The sequence below is a fragment of the Homalodisca vitripennis genome, chromosome 8 (assembly GCF_021130785.1).
Source record: "Homalodisca vitripennis isolate AUS2020 chromosome 8, UT_GWSS_2.1, whole genome shotgun sequence".
NCBI lineage: Eukaryota > Metazoa > Arthropoda > Insecta > Hemiptera > Cicadellidae > Homalodisca > Homalodisca vitripennis.
In genome coordinates this window covers 68,242,440-68,260,409 of record NC_060214.1, presented here as the reverse complement: position 1 = coordinate 68,260,409, position 17,970 = coordinate 68,242,440, and the positions used below count along the sequence as shown (strand labels likewise).

Below are 17,970 nucleotides of genomic sequence, written 5' to 3'. Positions count from 1 at the left end.
TTTAGGAAAGAAGCTGAGAAAAATCAGTTATCCTCTATACCACATGAGAAGTTGTCTTAAGGGCCACCACTTGATACAGCTTTACAGATCATGGTTTGACTGCGTGCTGAGGTATGGGATATTACATTTTGGGAGTACATATCCAGCGGTAAAAAAGCTTGTAATTATTTGTCAGAGGTACGCTTTACGTATAATTTTTCGAGTTAAGAGTAGAGACAGACTAACCTACATTTTTTTGGAAAATGGGCTGCTTACTTTTGAGCAAATACACAAGTTATGTTGGCTGATGTATGTGCATGCAAGAATTGAGCAGTTTCCAATGAGACAGTTTAATAGAATAACAAGATTTGCACAATATTTTACACTTGAATTGCCAAACTTGAACAAGGAACGCAGCAGAATACAACTCTGTTATTTGGGTCCAAAATGTTACAATAGAATAATTAGACATTTTGGTAATAGCATCATACATGAAAAGAAACCCAAATTTAAAATGAAAATTATAACTTTTTTAATAAGTTAACAAAAATTTAATTTTGTGGTGTTATTTATGTATTATTGTTACTATTTATGTAATATAATTCTTGTTTGTGTACTATTAATTTATTGTTGCTATAGAAATTATTTGTTAATATTTATAGTCTAATGTCTTGTTAAAACCAAATAGTGCTATTTGTTATTATTGCTGAATTATTTGTTAAAGTTAATGAATTTGAGTTGCTATTGCATTTTATTGTTCACTAATTTCATAGTTTATATAGTTGTTATGTTCTGTCAGAGTTTATATTTGTTTTACATTTTTATAGTTTATTTATAGTTATTATATATAATTTATTGTGAATATTTGTTGCTTAATTATTGAATTCAAAGTTTAGCAACGTTTAGCCGAAAGTATTTCTGCTTCCAAACAAAAAGTAAGGTACGCTGGGGAAAATCGGTACATGGTCTTGACTGAGTAATAAGCATGAGAGCTGTTGTGTGCCCTAGTGGTAATATTCTTGTTTTCTATTTATTTGTCAATTATAACATTCTTTTTGCATAATGAGTTCATTAAGCTTTGTTACGTTTCTCTTTTGTTTATTGTTATTTTAGATGTAATATTCTATTTATTGTTATTTAGATGTAATATTCTATTTATTGTTATTTTAGATGTAATATTCTATTTATTGTTATTGCTGTTTATGAAGTGTTTATTTATATACTATTTCTCTATATATTTATAAGTGATAGATGTAATGTAGAATACTGAGAATGTATTTATTGGTATGTATTGGTTGTTGTATTAGGGATACTATTTGGAATACTAATATGGAAGTAGGCACACATAAAATGAAAAATAGTTAAATTACTGAGTAGCTCTAATGCCCACACACACCATTTTTGGTATCTGGGTTATTTTTGCATATTGCGATATTGTATATTTCTGAATAAAGGATTTCTAACTGTCTTCAGGAGATGGGACTCTGGTCGGGCTGCTACAGTGCCCACTGTAGAATTAGCACCCTGATTCAGGAGGATGTTCTGCACATGATCTCTGATCAGATGCCAGAAAAGTTTTCCTTTGACAAACCCTTTAGAATTTTTATATCTTCTAGGGATGATTAGTCGGAGGGAAGGAAACCTCTTCCACCAGCGGAGCTTGAATGGTTTACAGACGGCTCTAAAACAAACAGCGGCACAGGCGCTGGAATTGTGGGAGTGAGACCATGTAGGGAGCTGGTGGTCCCTATGGGTCTATATCCTACAGGTTTTCAGGCGGACTTAAACCAAGATGGTGGATACTCTACACTAACTGCAAAGTGCTCCCTTAAATAGTGGAAGTTTTTATAAATAAACCAACACACGTACCTGTGAAACTACACACAACCTCACTTCAACAACTGTAAATGAACATATCATAAAGAAACAAATCAAGATTTGCAAGTTAAGAAAGGAAGAACTCTTGTAAAATTTTGACACTCAGCTGACCTAGTTCTAGAGAAAAGGCAGCTCATTATTCACAATAAGCTATTTTATCTTGTTAATAGGCTTTGTTAACCAATAGTTACTAGCACAAATACTAAAACTTTCAAGAACTGAAGTCTATTTAACCATAATAATCAACCACACCCATACGTGTATGCCATGCGTTACACATAGTCTGTGGCGTGGTATTTGCTGACTGTGCTGACAACAGCTGCGACACTGACATGGCTCACTGATAGCTGCAATAACACAGACACAGCTGTACAGTAGTTGTATGAGACCTGACTCCACAAAGATTGTAGAAAGAATCTTAACAATCTATTTTGAATTTTGACCTGATAGGGATAAACTAAGAAATAATAATACTCATTTTTATTATTATTAACAGTGTTCATACAGTCTAATTGTGACTACTGGAACCAGCCAAACCAGCATATAAAAAAAACTTATTATTTTGTCTACTATTGACGACATATCCTAAGCAAGCCCAATATTTAAAACAAAGAAATAAATAAGTTACAGCTTGATAAAGGGTACCTTGCTACAAGAATATGAGTAAAACCAGACAGTGAAAGCTGTGCATCGCTTGACAGAGCAAACATCAGCAAATTCCTCACCTAACCTACCACACTACCGCTGACCCAGTAAATGAAATGAAATGAAAAATCTCTTTATTGAATACAACGTAAAACATATTCAATTGGCGAGGTTAGGACTATTAAGTCCTCTCTTACACCTAACCATAAATTAATACAGTAGAACCCCTCATATCCGGCCACCACGGGACCGAGCCCCTGGCCGGATAACGATTCGGCCGGATAAACCAACCTACAGTACACAACACTTGACGAAAAAAAAAATGGTACTGTACTGTACTAACCGCACTGGAAATAATCAAGAACTGTTTACATGTTAAACCTATTAGCTCAACTGAGGACAACACAGGAAAATGTAAACAAATAGATAACCAAAATAACTCACGAGTCGTGGGAGACTAGTGCGTGCAACTGCGCGTCTGCAAGCCGTGGTAAATAAATTTCGATATTGGCTTCCGGGAAGTGGCCGGATAAACCGAGGTGCGGTAAAACCGAGGCCGGATATGAGGGGTTCTACTGTAAACTATACTAGACACTATACAGTAACACTAGAGACAACATTATATGGCAACATTACAAGACTTAAAAAATGCCAACAAAATATCCACGTGGCTCCTGTTCCATTGGAGTTAAATTCTCGGGAATAAAATGTTCTGGTCCCTGCAATATGTGGCATCATGCGGGGTGCCAGAGCGTACCTGAGAAAACTCTTAAAAAACGGACAGTTTCAGAAATAAATATGTGGAAATGCAATAGCTGTGATAAAACACACCAAGAGATTAAAGAACCATTATCGAGCTTGTCTCATAATACAAACTCAGACCTAAATATTGACGCTACAGCTTATGAAGGTGACACTCCTTAGCCAGATAAGCATATCCCCCAAAGATTATGCCTCAGAGTGTGAAATTAAAGATCCCTCAAACAGTTCAGTTATAAGCAATCACATTTCCCTGACTCAGGAAACATTGAGAGATGTTCAAATTAAAATTAAAAACTTAAAAGATGATTATCTTGAAACATCTCTCAATTTGGCTGCAGAGGCTGGAAATGCCTTGCTTACTGAAAACACTAGGTTAAAACAAGAACTACTTAACATGGAATTTAAAATGCTCAATTAATACAAAATGTCACAGAGTTGAAAAATTACAGTGAGGTCAAGTTTGAATTTCAAATTGAGGAACTCAAAAGTGCAAAAGAGGCCTTGACAAACAGAAATACAGTTTTAATTGAGACACTACACCAAATTGAACACCAACTCACCAAAGAAAAACAATCTAAGATGGAAATAATACAAACTTTTGAGGAGCAAGACAGAGAAAAGGAGACAATTATCTCTGATTATGAAAAAGTCATAAAAAAACTTCAAACCGATATAAATAAACTGAAAAATAAAAATGGTGATCATATGTATTAAAGCAAGGTGTAATACAGTCAATTTACACAGAAACTCAAACAAACCCCTCAGATTTTAGCTTCACAATATCCACGTCACTCTTTCCTCTTGAGCTTACATAAATGAAAATCCGCCAAGATCATTTTGAACACTTAATGAGCTTATTTCAAGAACAACTAGATAATATTATAGAAACTAAACCAGCAACGGTGACACAGGATATGCCTGCTAAAACGAGAGTGCCACGTAATAAAAATTGCATATTACGTAATGGCACAAAAACTGATGTAAGCAAAGGAAAGAACTATTTTAGTGTATCTCTACAGGTAGCAAAAAATAAAACTGGCAAAAAAATATATGGAAAAGAGACATGCAACAGACTCATCCGACCACACTACTGGTACAAAAATGAATGACAATAAAATCCCTGCAGAGTATGAGTCAAAGGAATAAATGCACCTCATACTGCAAAACTGCTCAAACCAGGAGAAAACATTGAAGACTTCTTTCGGAACAATGTCAACGAGTACATATAAATAAACAGCTTGTATACCAAGCCTAGACTTTGTTGGAATAACAGGAAAACATTTTTGGAAAAACTGACTCAAAAGACATTGAACGTGAGTGGAGAAGCTAGCCAAACCCTGAAATCTGCAGAGATCAATGATCAAGAAAAAGCTGAATCTACTGAGACAAGATCACCAACCATCAGGTTTATCAGCCAGAAATCTCTTAACAGTAACATAGGCCACATCTGTTATCTAACACAGGAAGATAGCGGATCTTCTCAAGGTACAAATTTTTTCTTTTCACCCTGAAGAAACCCCACTCTTCACCACTCAGTATAAGGATGACAAGGATCTATCACATACCTGCAGCCTTTCTTTCTTTGATATTGACTGCCCCAGCTCCCTAAAACACTCTCACTTCTCATCAAAAGCAGCAGCAATTTTTTTCAATCTTTTTAGATTCTTAGAAATAGCAAAGGACTGTATTAAATTCCCAGTGCTATTCTCCGTACAAGTGGACACTAACTTAAAGACACTTGAAATAACCCAGTCAAGCATCAGAGAGTTACTGCAAGTCATTCTCCAATACTCCTGCAACGCCTACCTGCACCGTATTCAGATATATACTGATAACAATAAATTTAAAAAAATTATTGACAAAATCCCAGACAGCGTAGTTGACAAAATCGAGAAAAAGATAGGAAGAATATCACCTATCAGAGACTCTCTGATGTGCAGTAAATGGAGAATAGCACAGGGCTTACTCCCACACCCTAACTACTATGCACCCATACATCAAACCTCAACAAGCAAAATGGCCTACATACGTGGTGCTATGGAAGAACAAAAAGAATTGTGGAGAGTAAAAGAAAGTAGCATCCTAAAAGACCTGAGTGCAGTCTGTCAAGAACATGATATCAGCCACATCCTCAAAGATAGCCATAGAATCCAAAAATTTCTCAGGACAACTAAGGAGAAATATGACATCTTAAAACTGGAGAGTTTCTAACAACTAAAGAAACAAATAAAAGTTACCAATTTGGCTTTGATGGGGCACACCTGCTGGAACTGAAAAAACAAGTACACTGCTGCACCCAACAATGTTTATTTAATTGAACTAGTCTTAGTGTCGGACGAAACTCAAATACTTAATGACTTGAAACTCTATAACAGCATTAAAGATATTGACATTACTGCAACTCCTGACCTGAAAATACACCTTATACAGGAGGGAGTGCCTGGCTGTGGCAAGACAACCTTTATTCTAAATAACTATCGACCTGGTGACCTCATCTTGTTCCCTACAAGAGACAGCTTAGAATTTTAGGAAACGTTTCAACAGACTCAACCCAAAGCAGAATACAAACACACGCAAGGACAATTTCAGAACATTGCATTCTTTTCTGATAAATTCTTCTTGTCATATCCAGCAAGGAAACAGCTACAAACGGGTCATTATCGATGAAGTACTAATGATGCATACAGGAGAAATCTTGTTTGCAGCCAAACTCTCTGGAGCTCATGAAATCATACTAATTGGCGACACAAACCAAATCCCATATATAAACAGGTCGGAACACCTTGAAGTGAGTACCCATAGAATAACAGAGGTAGCAGAAACTACTAAAGAGCTAAATATTTCTCACAGATGTACTAGAAGTACCACAGCCCTCCTCTCCCCATACTACACACAAGGAATGTTGACAACAAGCTACATTAAAAATGACCTCAAATTTCAGATCTTTGACTCCTTAGACAACCTTAGCCATACCATTGACAAAAAGAAACACACTTGCCTTGTATTCAAGCAATCTCAAAAGCGAGAAATGTGCAAGCGAGGATACACCGCATCTACCATTCATAAGTTTCAAGGCAGGCAAGCCGAAAACATTGTTTTGGTATGAACGACATCTAACCCAGAAAATATATATAACTCCATTCCCCACTGTCTAGTTGCAATTTCTAGACTACAAAATCTTTCCTGTACATAACACCAATAAGAGATGACACTATCAGCACGTGGTTACAGAGGGCAAACTCCCTTCACTCTCAAGAACTCCTGAAACTTTTCAAAAATACAGCTACAGATAAACAGCACAACAAAAGTACACATGGACAATCAAATGACCATCAGAACCAAACAGGTCAGCATAGTTTTTTAGCGGAACGACAGCAACCTAGAGAAAAACACAAACAGCACATCAAGTACACACCCTGAATCCTCCGGAACTCAGCATTCAAGAAAATCAAATAACATCAACACGTAAAGAGATGAAACTTACACTCGCATACCAGAATATTAACTGGATTTCAAACAAAATTGACAGGCTAACTCATTTCTTACAAAATGAAGAACCAGATCTTGTAATAATAACAGAACACGGCTTATCCCAAGACAATCTTCGGAACACTTGTATAGAAGGTTACACACTCATTGGAAGCATTGCAAGAAAAAACCGTGTCAAAGGGGGTGTGGCAGGATATGCAAAGAAAGATATGGAACATCAAGTGAAACTCTTATACACAAGTGGAGATGAGACCGAACTCATTTGCGAGACAGCCCTCTTTGAAATAAAACTAACCAGACAAACTATTCTGGTCCTAGGAGTCTACAGAGCACCAAGTGCAAACTTAGAACAAGCAATTGACATCCTTACAGAGCAATTGGAAAGAGCCCTAGAAATGCAAGACAAACCAATTGTATTAATGGGGGACATAAACATGGACAATCTCATAAAAGACAATGCAAGTGAAAAAATAGACGATTTTCGGACTATTTTTAACATTGTCAGAATGAGCCTGCCACTCACACGAGTTACCAAGGACACTGTAAAATCAATAGACTGGATCTGCACTAATATTGACCCCCAACTAATGGAAACATCAGTCATATTATCAGGACTTTCCGACCACTCAGCACAGCTGGCTAAACTAACTGCATTAAAACCCACCCAAAATAAATGCAAAGAAAAAAAGAATAATTTTCAGCAAAAGAAGAGTAGGCGCTTTCAATGACATACTAAAGGTCCAAAGTTGGGAAACTGACTACCTAACTCAAGATGTAAATGATGCCTACAACAAATTTGACAACATCATACAGTCTATACTAAACAACACCTGTCGGAAGAAAATCTCTAAATCTGGACAACAAGAGAAAACAGTGCTGGGACAATGATTGCACTTGACTTAAGGGTGCCTATATATACAAGCCCTTGAAAAAGAACAGACCACAGGGCAAGCGTAAGACAAAGCTGAGACAGCTGCAAGAAAGAAAGAGTACGATCAGCGACTAAAAACCCTTCGGAAAGAAAATGCTCTTGCTTACGTCTGCAGGGCAGAAAATAAGACTAAAGCTCTGTGGCAGGTGATAAGTAGTGAGCGTAAAGCCAAATCAAACACTGACACCAAACTTTACCTAAAAATATATGACAACACAATACATGACCCAGTAAAAATAGCAAACTATTTTAACAACTTTTTTGCAACAATAGCTGAAAGAACACTCCATAACAATAACACAAGTGTGAATGGAACACAGCCATACATTGCACCAAAAACAGATCATAACCTCCAGTTCACACCAGCAACAGAGGATGAGGTCCTAAAAGCTATAGATTCTTGGAAACCCAAACACTCAGCCGGGATTGATGAAATATCAGCAAAATTAGCAAAAAACTGCAAGCCTGAGATATCAGGCCCCCTAACAGATATAATTAACAAATCTCTCCCTCAAGGAACTTTCCCGACCAAACTAAAAATAGCAAAAAGTATATCCAAAATACAAAACATTCCCTCATACCAACTTTTTCCAAAATCATAGAAAAGATAGTCCTAAACAGACTTCTTTGTCATCTTGAAAAACATAACCTCCTTACAAGCCAGCAACGCGAGTTCCTTAAAGGTAGATCAACAGCCACAGCCTTAATTCAACTAATAGAACAACTAGAAGAAGGAGGTACTTCAACTTGTCTATTCCTGGATTTCAGTAAGGCCTTAACCACAATTTACATCTTCAAAAGCTAAGAACCCTCGGCATAGGAGGAAAGACAGCTGACTGGTTCCACAGCTACCTCAATGGTAGGAAACAACTTGTGGAAATAACCAATACTGAAAACAATGTAAAATATAGGATCTATTCCGAAACCATTAACATACAGAGAGGTGTGCCACAAGGATCAGTACTGGGACCAGTCTTGTTCCTCCTACTCACAAACGACCTGCCGGACTGGTAGAGGATGCCTCCTGCTACACAGTCATGTATGCAGATGATACAGTTCTTACTTTTACTGATAAATCATTGGACACACTGGACAGAAAAACAAACATTCACTTCAATAGAACTAAAGATTACTGTGTTGCTAACGCGACCTAGTCCTAAATGAAATGAAGACTGTACAGTTAAATTTCACGACCAAACGGGTAGACACAAATTTTTCACAACCAGGCCTAGAAACAAAAACTGACACAAAACACCTAGGCATCATAATTGACTCTAAACTCTCATAGAAACCCCATATAGACCAACTATGCAAGAAACTGTGCTCAGGTATCTACGTTATACGTAGAATCGAGCAAGTATGTAGGCCAGACACATCCAGAATCGCATACTATGCCCTTATTGAATCCCATCTCAGGTATGGCATAGCGATTTGGGGAGGAACAACTAAAACCAATCTGGAAAAGGTACTCCTGAAACAAAAAAGAGCAATTAGATGCCTGGCAAACCTAAACTACCAAGTTAGCTGCTGAGAATCGTACAAACAACTTAAAATTCTCACAGTTATATCCCTCTACATAAGAGAAGTAATCCTTCATACAGTCGATACAACACCAGACATGCCACTAATTTCACCCTCAGTCTTCTTTGAAAAGAGACCAACCTACAAAGGAGCACTCTATTTCAACCATCTGCCCGAACATCTCAAGAAAGTACATCCCAGCCACTTCAAAAGGCAGCTGACCCTATGGCTCCAGGAAAGGCCTTTCTACTCAGAAGAGGAGTTCCTGACAAACTAGTTAACAATACATTTAACTAACTAATTATGACTTACATTATTTAATATATTACTTTCTGAAACTACATTATTTTGATACTGTTCAACTATTGATGCTATGTACTGGTCTCCATGAATATGTCAAATAAAGGAATTGTATTGTATTGAGGTCGCAGCCATTATGGAATGTGCGTGTGAGAATCTTCGTCTGCGATATAGGAGCAAGACGATTATCATTTTCACGGATAGTCAGGCAACACTGATGGCGCTGGACTCTTGTGTGATCAAATCCAAACTAGTCTGGGATTGCTATCAAGCGGTTTCCTCCCTTGCCAGAATCAACAATGTGACCACTTTTTGGGTTCCTGGTCATGGGGGGATTCCTGGGAATGAAAGATCTGATGCCCTGGCCAACCAGGGCTCAGCGTCAATTATGACGGGCCCTCAACCGTTCTGCGGTGTTCCAAGGTGTGAATCCTTTGGGGCTATCTCAAAATGGGTTCGCGTGAAACATGAGAGAAGGTGGAGGTTTCATCCGGGCATGAGAATGAGCAGAATGGTATTACAGTCGCCTTTCTCCAGAATGGTGTAGGACATTCTCTCACTAAATAGATCAATGTCTTCTCGGGTTATAGGTCTTATCACAGAACATGGTCACCTGAGGAAGCATCTTCACAGAGTCGACATCCTTCAGGAGGATTCGCTCTGTAGAATGTGTGATGAGCAGGATGAAAGGGAGAGAATATCTTTATTTTACAATCTTCAAGATTGAAAATGGTGTCACTTAATACAATACATTATTTGTAATAGTAATTTCAGTCCAGAACTTGCTTTCATTGTAAAATTTGGCCAGTCCAGAAATTCACTTATGGTGTAGAACGGTCGTTGGAGCAACCAAGTTTGAAGTTTTTTCTTTAAGATAATTGGGTCAGCTCTCTTGATTGTGTCAGGAAGGATGTTGAAAAACTTGGCTCCAGCATATGAAGGCGACTACTGTCATGAATCGGCAGAGCAAAGTCTGTGGCATTCCTGGTTTGGTAGGTGCGAGTGTCCATGTGGTGCTGCAGTTGTCTTGAGGATGCCAGGTAGATCACTTCCAGCAGGTAGATGTTAGTGACTGTCAATATTCCCATTTCTCATTTCCGAAACTGCCGAACACTTGCTCTTTGACTGCACTTCAATAGCAAGGGAGTGGTATGCCATCTTTGGTAGTTTGGACGGGTGGTGAATTTCCCCAGGAGGACCTGATAGGTTGTTGTCGGCGGTTTGTGGAACTGCTGAAATCATAGACTGATAGGCCTCATGGTGTGCTTCCGGGGTGCACAAAAAGCCCTTGAGGCTTAAGTGCTTTTTAAGGCAGCAGTAGGCCACCCCATAAAAGAAGAAGAAGAATAAAATCTCAAAACTATTTAAGAACAATCCCAAGAACGTATGAAATCAAGAATAATTTGAGTCCTTGAATCAAGACCTGATTTTTTCAAAACGTTGTATTTCACATGACGTGGTCTGTAAATGAAGATTGATGTTGATTGATGTTGTTGTTGATTGTTGTGATTGATTGGTTGATGTTTGTGAGTCTCAACTTACGTACCATGCCCCCACTAGTGTAGTGGAGTTTATCTTGGTTAGTTTTACCCCTGTGTTGTGGCAAGTCCCCAAACACATAACTATCCATTTGAAAACTAAAGTCGGCCGACCTATCATCTTGGGCCTCAACCACTATACATAAGAGCAGTAGCTGTAAGTAGTAAAGTGGCAAAACAGTGATGGCCTTGACTTAATCGGTGTTTTTGTGTTTTATTCAGTCACCAAAATGGGTCTCCGAACGAAGTTTCCCTACTCTTATTTTTTAGGGAAAATTGCAGTTTTTTACAAGCAATTTCATGCTTCAGTTTTTCTGAAAATACATAAAATAACAGATAATACTGTTGTATGTTTATGTTTTTTTGCCCATTTTCATAAACATGTTTTCCTGCAGACACTTAATACAGTTAAACACAAAACGTATTAGGCACGTAACAAACGAAATCGATCCTCAACTGAACTAAAATGATTTGTTTACGTTTTGTCCGGAAATTTAATAAATAAGTTGAATCTTGTCGATTTCTGTTGTGAAAAACTGTCCAGTGGATGGTTTATCATTTCCAAGAAGACGACCGGTTTATCTGCCGGCTGAACCAGAGCGATTCTACTATATGTAACTTTCTTAAGAAATACTTTTTTTATCACAAGTTGGATTCAATCAAAATAAATTATTATAAAATGTTAGTATCAAATCAAAGTCAAGTACTAAATCAAAATATAACTTCTAAGATAAAATAAACTAAAAGAATTTTAGCACAATAAAACAAACTATATCAGAAAAAAATTAACTAAAAAAAATTATTTTCTTATAATAAAGTTAAAACAAACATTTACTTTCTGTCAAAAAATGAAGTACTACTCTTGAAAATAATGAAAGATTAATAAATACATTTTTTCAAACTTTAAAGTAATTCCTGGAAAATTAAATAAACTCGTAAATATTGGAAAAAGTACTTTAAATTGATTTAAAGATTAAAGTTTAAATTGAAAAGAATCATAATAAAATGAATAAATTGAGAGATTAATTCAGTAAGCCTTAATTTACCACGGGGAACACTTTCAACGCTACCCCCGAACTTACTGAGAACTCGTTGAGAGTAAACCGAGATCGGATAGAAGTCTTGTATAAGAATTAAGTACTTTTCCCTCCATTTCATGTTATACATCACATGTAGGCTCACCAAGCTATCAGTAAATAGATGGATCAATCATTTTGTTTCATTGTGCTAGTATTAATTTTTCTAATCGGTTCTGTCAACTACTGGGAATTTATCAACTTCATAGCTACTTACAGACTCATATATGTAAATCCTACAACTAATTTAATATAAAGTTAGTACATTTCAATTTGAGATGTATACATTTTTACTTTTAATAAAATGTGTTATTAATTTTATCAACAATTCAGCATTTTCATCTCCTCTAATATTCTTTATAAATTTATTTTAATTTTCCCACTTTGTTGATTAATTGAAATTACTGTATTCTTCAACTACAGTACTATAAATTAGCTGATGCTGAGTCAAAATTTGAGAAATATAAAGTGAATGTAGATATTGCATTCTTTTGTATCTCTGTTGAATGAATATCCAATAACCTCAAAAAAGCTATGAAATCAATACTTCTGTTTTCTATGTTGTATATATGTGAAGTTGCTTTGTCATCAATGAATGTTGTCAAGACAAAAAAACAATGTTGTTTAAACTTTGGAAGAAAACATGTTTTGTTTTCATACATGTTTCCTTAAGAATACCTAAATATTTTTAACAATTCTGTACTATATGTATGTTCCATGAACATGTTTCTGATTTTTCTCAATATTAAAATATATCTTTTTATGTGTATTAAAAAAAATGTACTACTTTATTTGTATTTAGTCTTTTATTGGTTTACCCAAGTAAACATACACCATTTCCGATTATTCTCTAGTCATGTTCTAATGTAAAAATGGTTATATAATAAAAGCATAATCATTGTTAATTATGCAAATTAAGTGTGTATTATAATTAAATTATGATTTTAGTTAGTGTACCGTGACATTCACATTTCTCAATAAAAAGTTCTTTAAAATTTTCTGAAAATTTGTAGAAACTAATGGTTCTCATTGTGTACTGTATACTCAATTTATTGCTTTAGATTTTTAGCATTTAACATGTTTTCTAGGAGATCAAGTGTAGAAAAAGAAAGGACCACACAGAACGAGAAGCCTTGCCTTCAAGCGAAGTTCTCAAGTGATCTGATTCTTGAAGAGGATGAGGACTCAATCGAAATCGATCTTACTGATGACGAGGGCCTAGAATCAATCAGTACAACAGAGGAGGATATAATGGAGAATAATATAATTACAAAAACAGATGACAGCAAGATGTGTGAAGTGAATGTTAAGGAAGACGAAGGACTTGTGAACATACATAATTTAATGGAATCATCTACAAACTTAGAAAATGAAGTAAGATCTGCCATGAACATTGATGATGATAAGCCACCTGTTCCAAATGAGATTAGTGAGAAATCATTAGTCACAAATGTTACTGTGGAAATTGGCAAACCACTCGCCCTAAATTCAGACGAGTCTGTGTTATTTGTCAGAAACGTAGAGACATCAATACATGTCCAGAAACCTGCTAGTGGACGTAATGAAGATATGGTCAATAAAAATGTAGATGAAGCCTTGAAACCTTACGAAGAGCAAGTTGAAACAACAAATTTGGAGAGAAATAAAATGGCAAGAGGTGTTGATATGTCAGAGGACGCAGGGGAGAAATCTGGCAGCAATTGTGAAAGTAAGCTAAGTGAGAGTGGGTGTAATCAGGAAGAACAATTGCAACAGAATGTGCCCACAAAGCTTTATTCACTTAAAGCTTGTAAAACGAACGCTGTTTGTCAAACGAAAATTGATGTCTTGGATCAAAAGAATGGTGAGAAAACTGAAAATATGTATTTGAAGATACATGAGAAAGAAGCAGTGGTAGAATTAAACAATGAGAAAGATCTGGAAACAGAAAATGTTGATGGTCACGAAACGTTTGACACAAAACCAAATGAGTGTGCTGGAGGAAATGATACGAGCAAAAATACTTGTAATAGTCCAGGTAGTATATTTTTAGAAAATAATGTCACACAAGTAAATAAAGAAGCTAAAAACACAAAAGACATGGAAACTAATTCTAGGTTAGAAAGTGAAATAGTCACAAATAAAGAAAAACAGCAAGATAAAGCATTGGTAAACCATGCACACATATTACAGATAACTAAACTTCAAGAAAAATTAGCACAGAGTTTAAACATTATGAACATTAATATGAATTCAAGTCAAGTAAGGCAGAACAAGAATGTACAAAATAATTTAAAATGTAATACAAGTGTAGAAAAACCGGATGAAACTCATTCAGTAACAACGGCCGCAAAAACTTTTTCCAAATTTAAGACAAGTGATGTTGAAGGGAAGGTCAGTAATATTGTCCATATGAAAATAAATCATAATACTTCAAGTCCTGTGAATGAAACCACAGTAAAAGATTTTGGACATGTTGGAGAAAACCTAACACAAGGAAAAGAACTATGTTGTGTAATAAATGATAAACATCAGACTTTATCTGGAAATAGTAGTGAGGTTAGCATAAAATCTTTTACTGAGTCTAATATAAATTTATCAATGCAACCAGGGATGAGAAGTTTTGATGGATCGTCTTTAACTGAATCTGTTATAATGCTGCTGGACAAAAATCCTTCTGAGACTCCACCACCTGTTTTTAAGGATGGTATGGGTCGTAAAGAAGATTCCCGTGACTGTACATCGTTTGAAGATAATGTTGAACTTTGTAATGATCAATATGCGGTTGATGTTGTTGAAAAGACTAAAACCAATGTTTTACAATATAAAAAGGGACAGAATAAACAAGTCAACAAGCAAATATCAAAAAATGCTAGCCTTGATAAAAATAAAGTTAGGAAAACTACAGAGCTTCAAGAACAATTACGAGAGTTTACTTCTCAGGTTAAACAACTTGATAAGCAATTGACTGCTAAAAAACATGCTATTGATATCTCAGAAGAAGAAACAGATAAAACCCTCTGTATTAAAAGACAAAGGAAATCAATTGATCAAATGTCAGAATCGAAGGAATCAAGTAGACCTACAGTTTCTCAAGCTAAAACCAATGACTCCAAAGATAGAGATAGAAATGTTCCAAAAGTTCCTACACATAAGAAAAGCTTGTCATTAGAACAAAAAGTAAATAAATTGAGAAATGAAAGAAAATCGTTAGATATAAATCCTGTTACAATCAGTCAATTAGAGTCTGACTTCACTGGGACTATAATAAATAATGGTACCTCAGCAACCAGTGGAGAAAACATAACCCAAGTTGTGTCAGACGATACGATAAATACTTCTCCAGAGTTAGTTCCGTCTGCAGGCCTGGTGTCAGCATCTACTGAGCGTACAAATTTGGAAGAACAAAGGCACCAGAATTTCCAGACAATTCGAACTTCAGTTGAATCTCCAAAGTCTCAAACTATGCAACCAAATCTGACATCGTCAAAGGAGAGTTCCCATTTACAAAATGCAAAAAAGACCCAGCCATTGTCTACTGTAAGGCAAAACGCTCAAATGAACGTGAAAGAAAATAATATGGTGATGAAAGCTGCAAATATTTACACTTTCTATTTTGGCCAGCCCTTTGATGTCATACCTGGAGAAATAGTAGAAAATATTGGTGAATTCATGACGTCAACAAGGATGAACGTGCCGGATTACACAACCAACACCATTGTATATTTCTACATGTATATATATTACATTAAATTTAGTGATGAGATAAACGTTAAAGTTAATAAAACTGCAGAACTCTTACATTTAGCAATTGCTGACTGTAACCGAAAATTTGAGCGCATAGAGAGGGCAAAAAGATTGACTTCGGAAATACTAAGGTATGAAGAGATAAAGCGGGCAAATGATGACTACGCTGAAATGTTAAATCTGCGTAGTTTTAAATTAAAAGAGTTGTTTTTGTCAGTGCTGGAGAAATGTGAATTCTGTGAGCTTGTCATACTTACCGCAATGTATTTCAGAATCACGCAGTCCCTCTTAAACATTGATAGAGAAAATATTAATTACATTTATAATCTGCGAAAACTAATTAAAGGGCTCATGAAAGTACAAGGAAATATTTTCTCTAAAGCTTTTAACTATTTGTTTGAATTGGAAGAAGGGCCATTTAGTGTGTTATACACGTTTGTGAAACGGTGCATTGTGTCACTTTACGTCTCGGGCTATAAAGAGGAAGGGTCAGACGACATACTGAGATTAGCACACTTGGACCCATGTGGACCAAAAATGCAAGATCTGTTAGCAAAGTACAATGGTCAACAAGAAACTGGAACAAGAAGAACTCAAGTGATTCGTTCGGCCCAAGCAAAGAATGATACAGTTCTCTCTGTAGTCAATGAGCGTCTGGTACATCATCTGACTACTTCTTCGACTCGATTGACCAGTAAAAATAAGAACATACAACCTTTGGGTTCAGTGGATTCAGCACATCAGTCGGCAGAAGCCATACCAAATGTGGCCAAACAGCAAGTTTGTACTGTCAATGTTAACAATAGTCCCACAGTAAATTCCATTGCTATTGCCAATAGTACTCCTGTTGCCAATCGTGTTCCATACGGAACTAATAGTGGAATAGCAACAAACTTTTCATATCAATTGCAAAATCAATCCCAGTTCCAAACCTCCAGTCAAGGCATAAAGCTTACTAATGCCCCAACTCAGTCAGTAGTTTTACAGCCTAACAATGAAGGTGCAAGTATACAAAATCATATTATACCTCAATTGCCTGTAGGGGGTCAGCCAAATTCATTACAAGACCGTCCACCACCACCACCCTACAATACAGTACAGTACAGGTTGGGCTTCAGCACGAATATAGCACAGCAGCAACAAAATCATAAAGTGCCTTTGATGCATCAAATATTGAGTAATGCTCCAAACGCCGCAGTTGCAAAATCACATGTTAAACAATAGTAGGACACACACAAGGCAAAACATAGGGAGCTTCTCAAATCCACCATATATGACCCACCAATTCCAAGGTTCCAATCAGAATGAAAGACCTCAAGCAGCAGCTTTGAACAGATTACTATATCAACCAGTGGCAATGCAGCAAAACAGTATTAGCGCAAGTGTAGAGAACAGTAGAAATTGGCATCAGTATCAGCAACTGCATAGAACTAATGTTAGAAATGGCAACCCAGTGGGTCAACAGCTGCTGACCTCAATCAGGGAAGACTCAGTGAACGAGGTTCCACTTCAGTTACAAGATCCGGTAAGTACCTAAGTAACATTATTTCAATTTTTCTTTAGCACTTGGCAAAGAGAGAGAGCTTTGAATTTTTGCTTTTTTCACTGCATTACAATAAATTATAGCCTCTTATAAAAATCATTTGCATTTTATTGGAATGAAGGTTAATAGAAGGGTTCTGTTCTGTGTTCTACTCAAACAGGATGGATCAAACTTCAGGGTAAATTAATCTTAAAAACTTTTTGCGCTCCCCAGTGAGTAAAATAGAGGTTTTCAGTACACTCCAGTCTCTTCAAGAAGCTAGATTAAGTGTTGTAAGTTGTCAGTGAACTTTCCATGAAATATTATCACATGACCATTTACTAGTGATGTGCAATTATGAACAATTGAAACAGAAGTAAAACATATTTACAAGTACATAAATTTTCTTTCCAAATTTGAAATGTGTTTTCTAGTAGATACAAAGTGGAAAAGTATGAAATTTAAATCAAACCGCTTATTTCCGTCTGCAACTTTTGCTGCAGCAGCTTATCCAGCAAAACAAATGAGTTTGTTAAAAAATGTTAACATTTTATAAAGTGACAGTTCGAAAACTTTAACACCTCACGATCGCGCATCACTACC

At 36.2% G+C, this 17,970-nt stretch overlaps 1 protein-coding gene across 5 annotated transcripts in view; it reads left to right on the top strand.

The window, feature by feature from the left end:
- Nucleotides 1–17,970, top strand: part of LOC124367680 — a 50,165-nt gene that overhangs the window by 9,282 nt on the left and 22,913 nt on the right. For 4 of the 5 annotated variants that reach the window (XR_006922920.1, XR_006922922.1, XR_006922921.1 and 1 more), the window contains exon 3: nucleotides 13,208–17,370. The exons of the other annotated variant lie outside the window; for it this stretch is intronic. The gene's annotated coding sequence lies outside the window, so the exon portion shown is untranslated. The remainder of the gene's footprint in view (nucleotides 1–13,207; nucleotides 17,371–17,970) is intronic. 5 annotated transcript variants of the gene reach the window in all.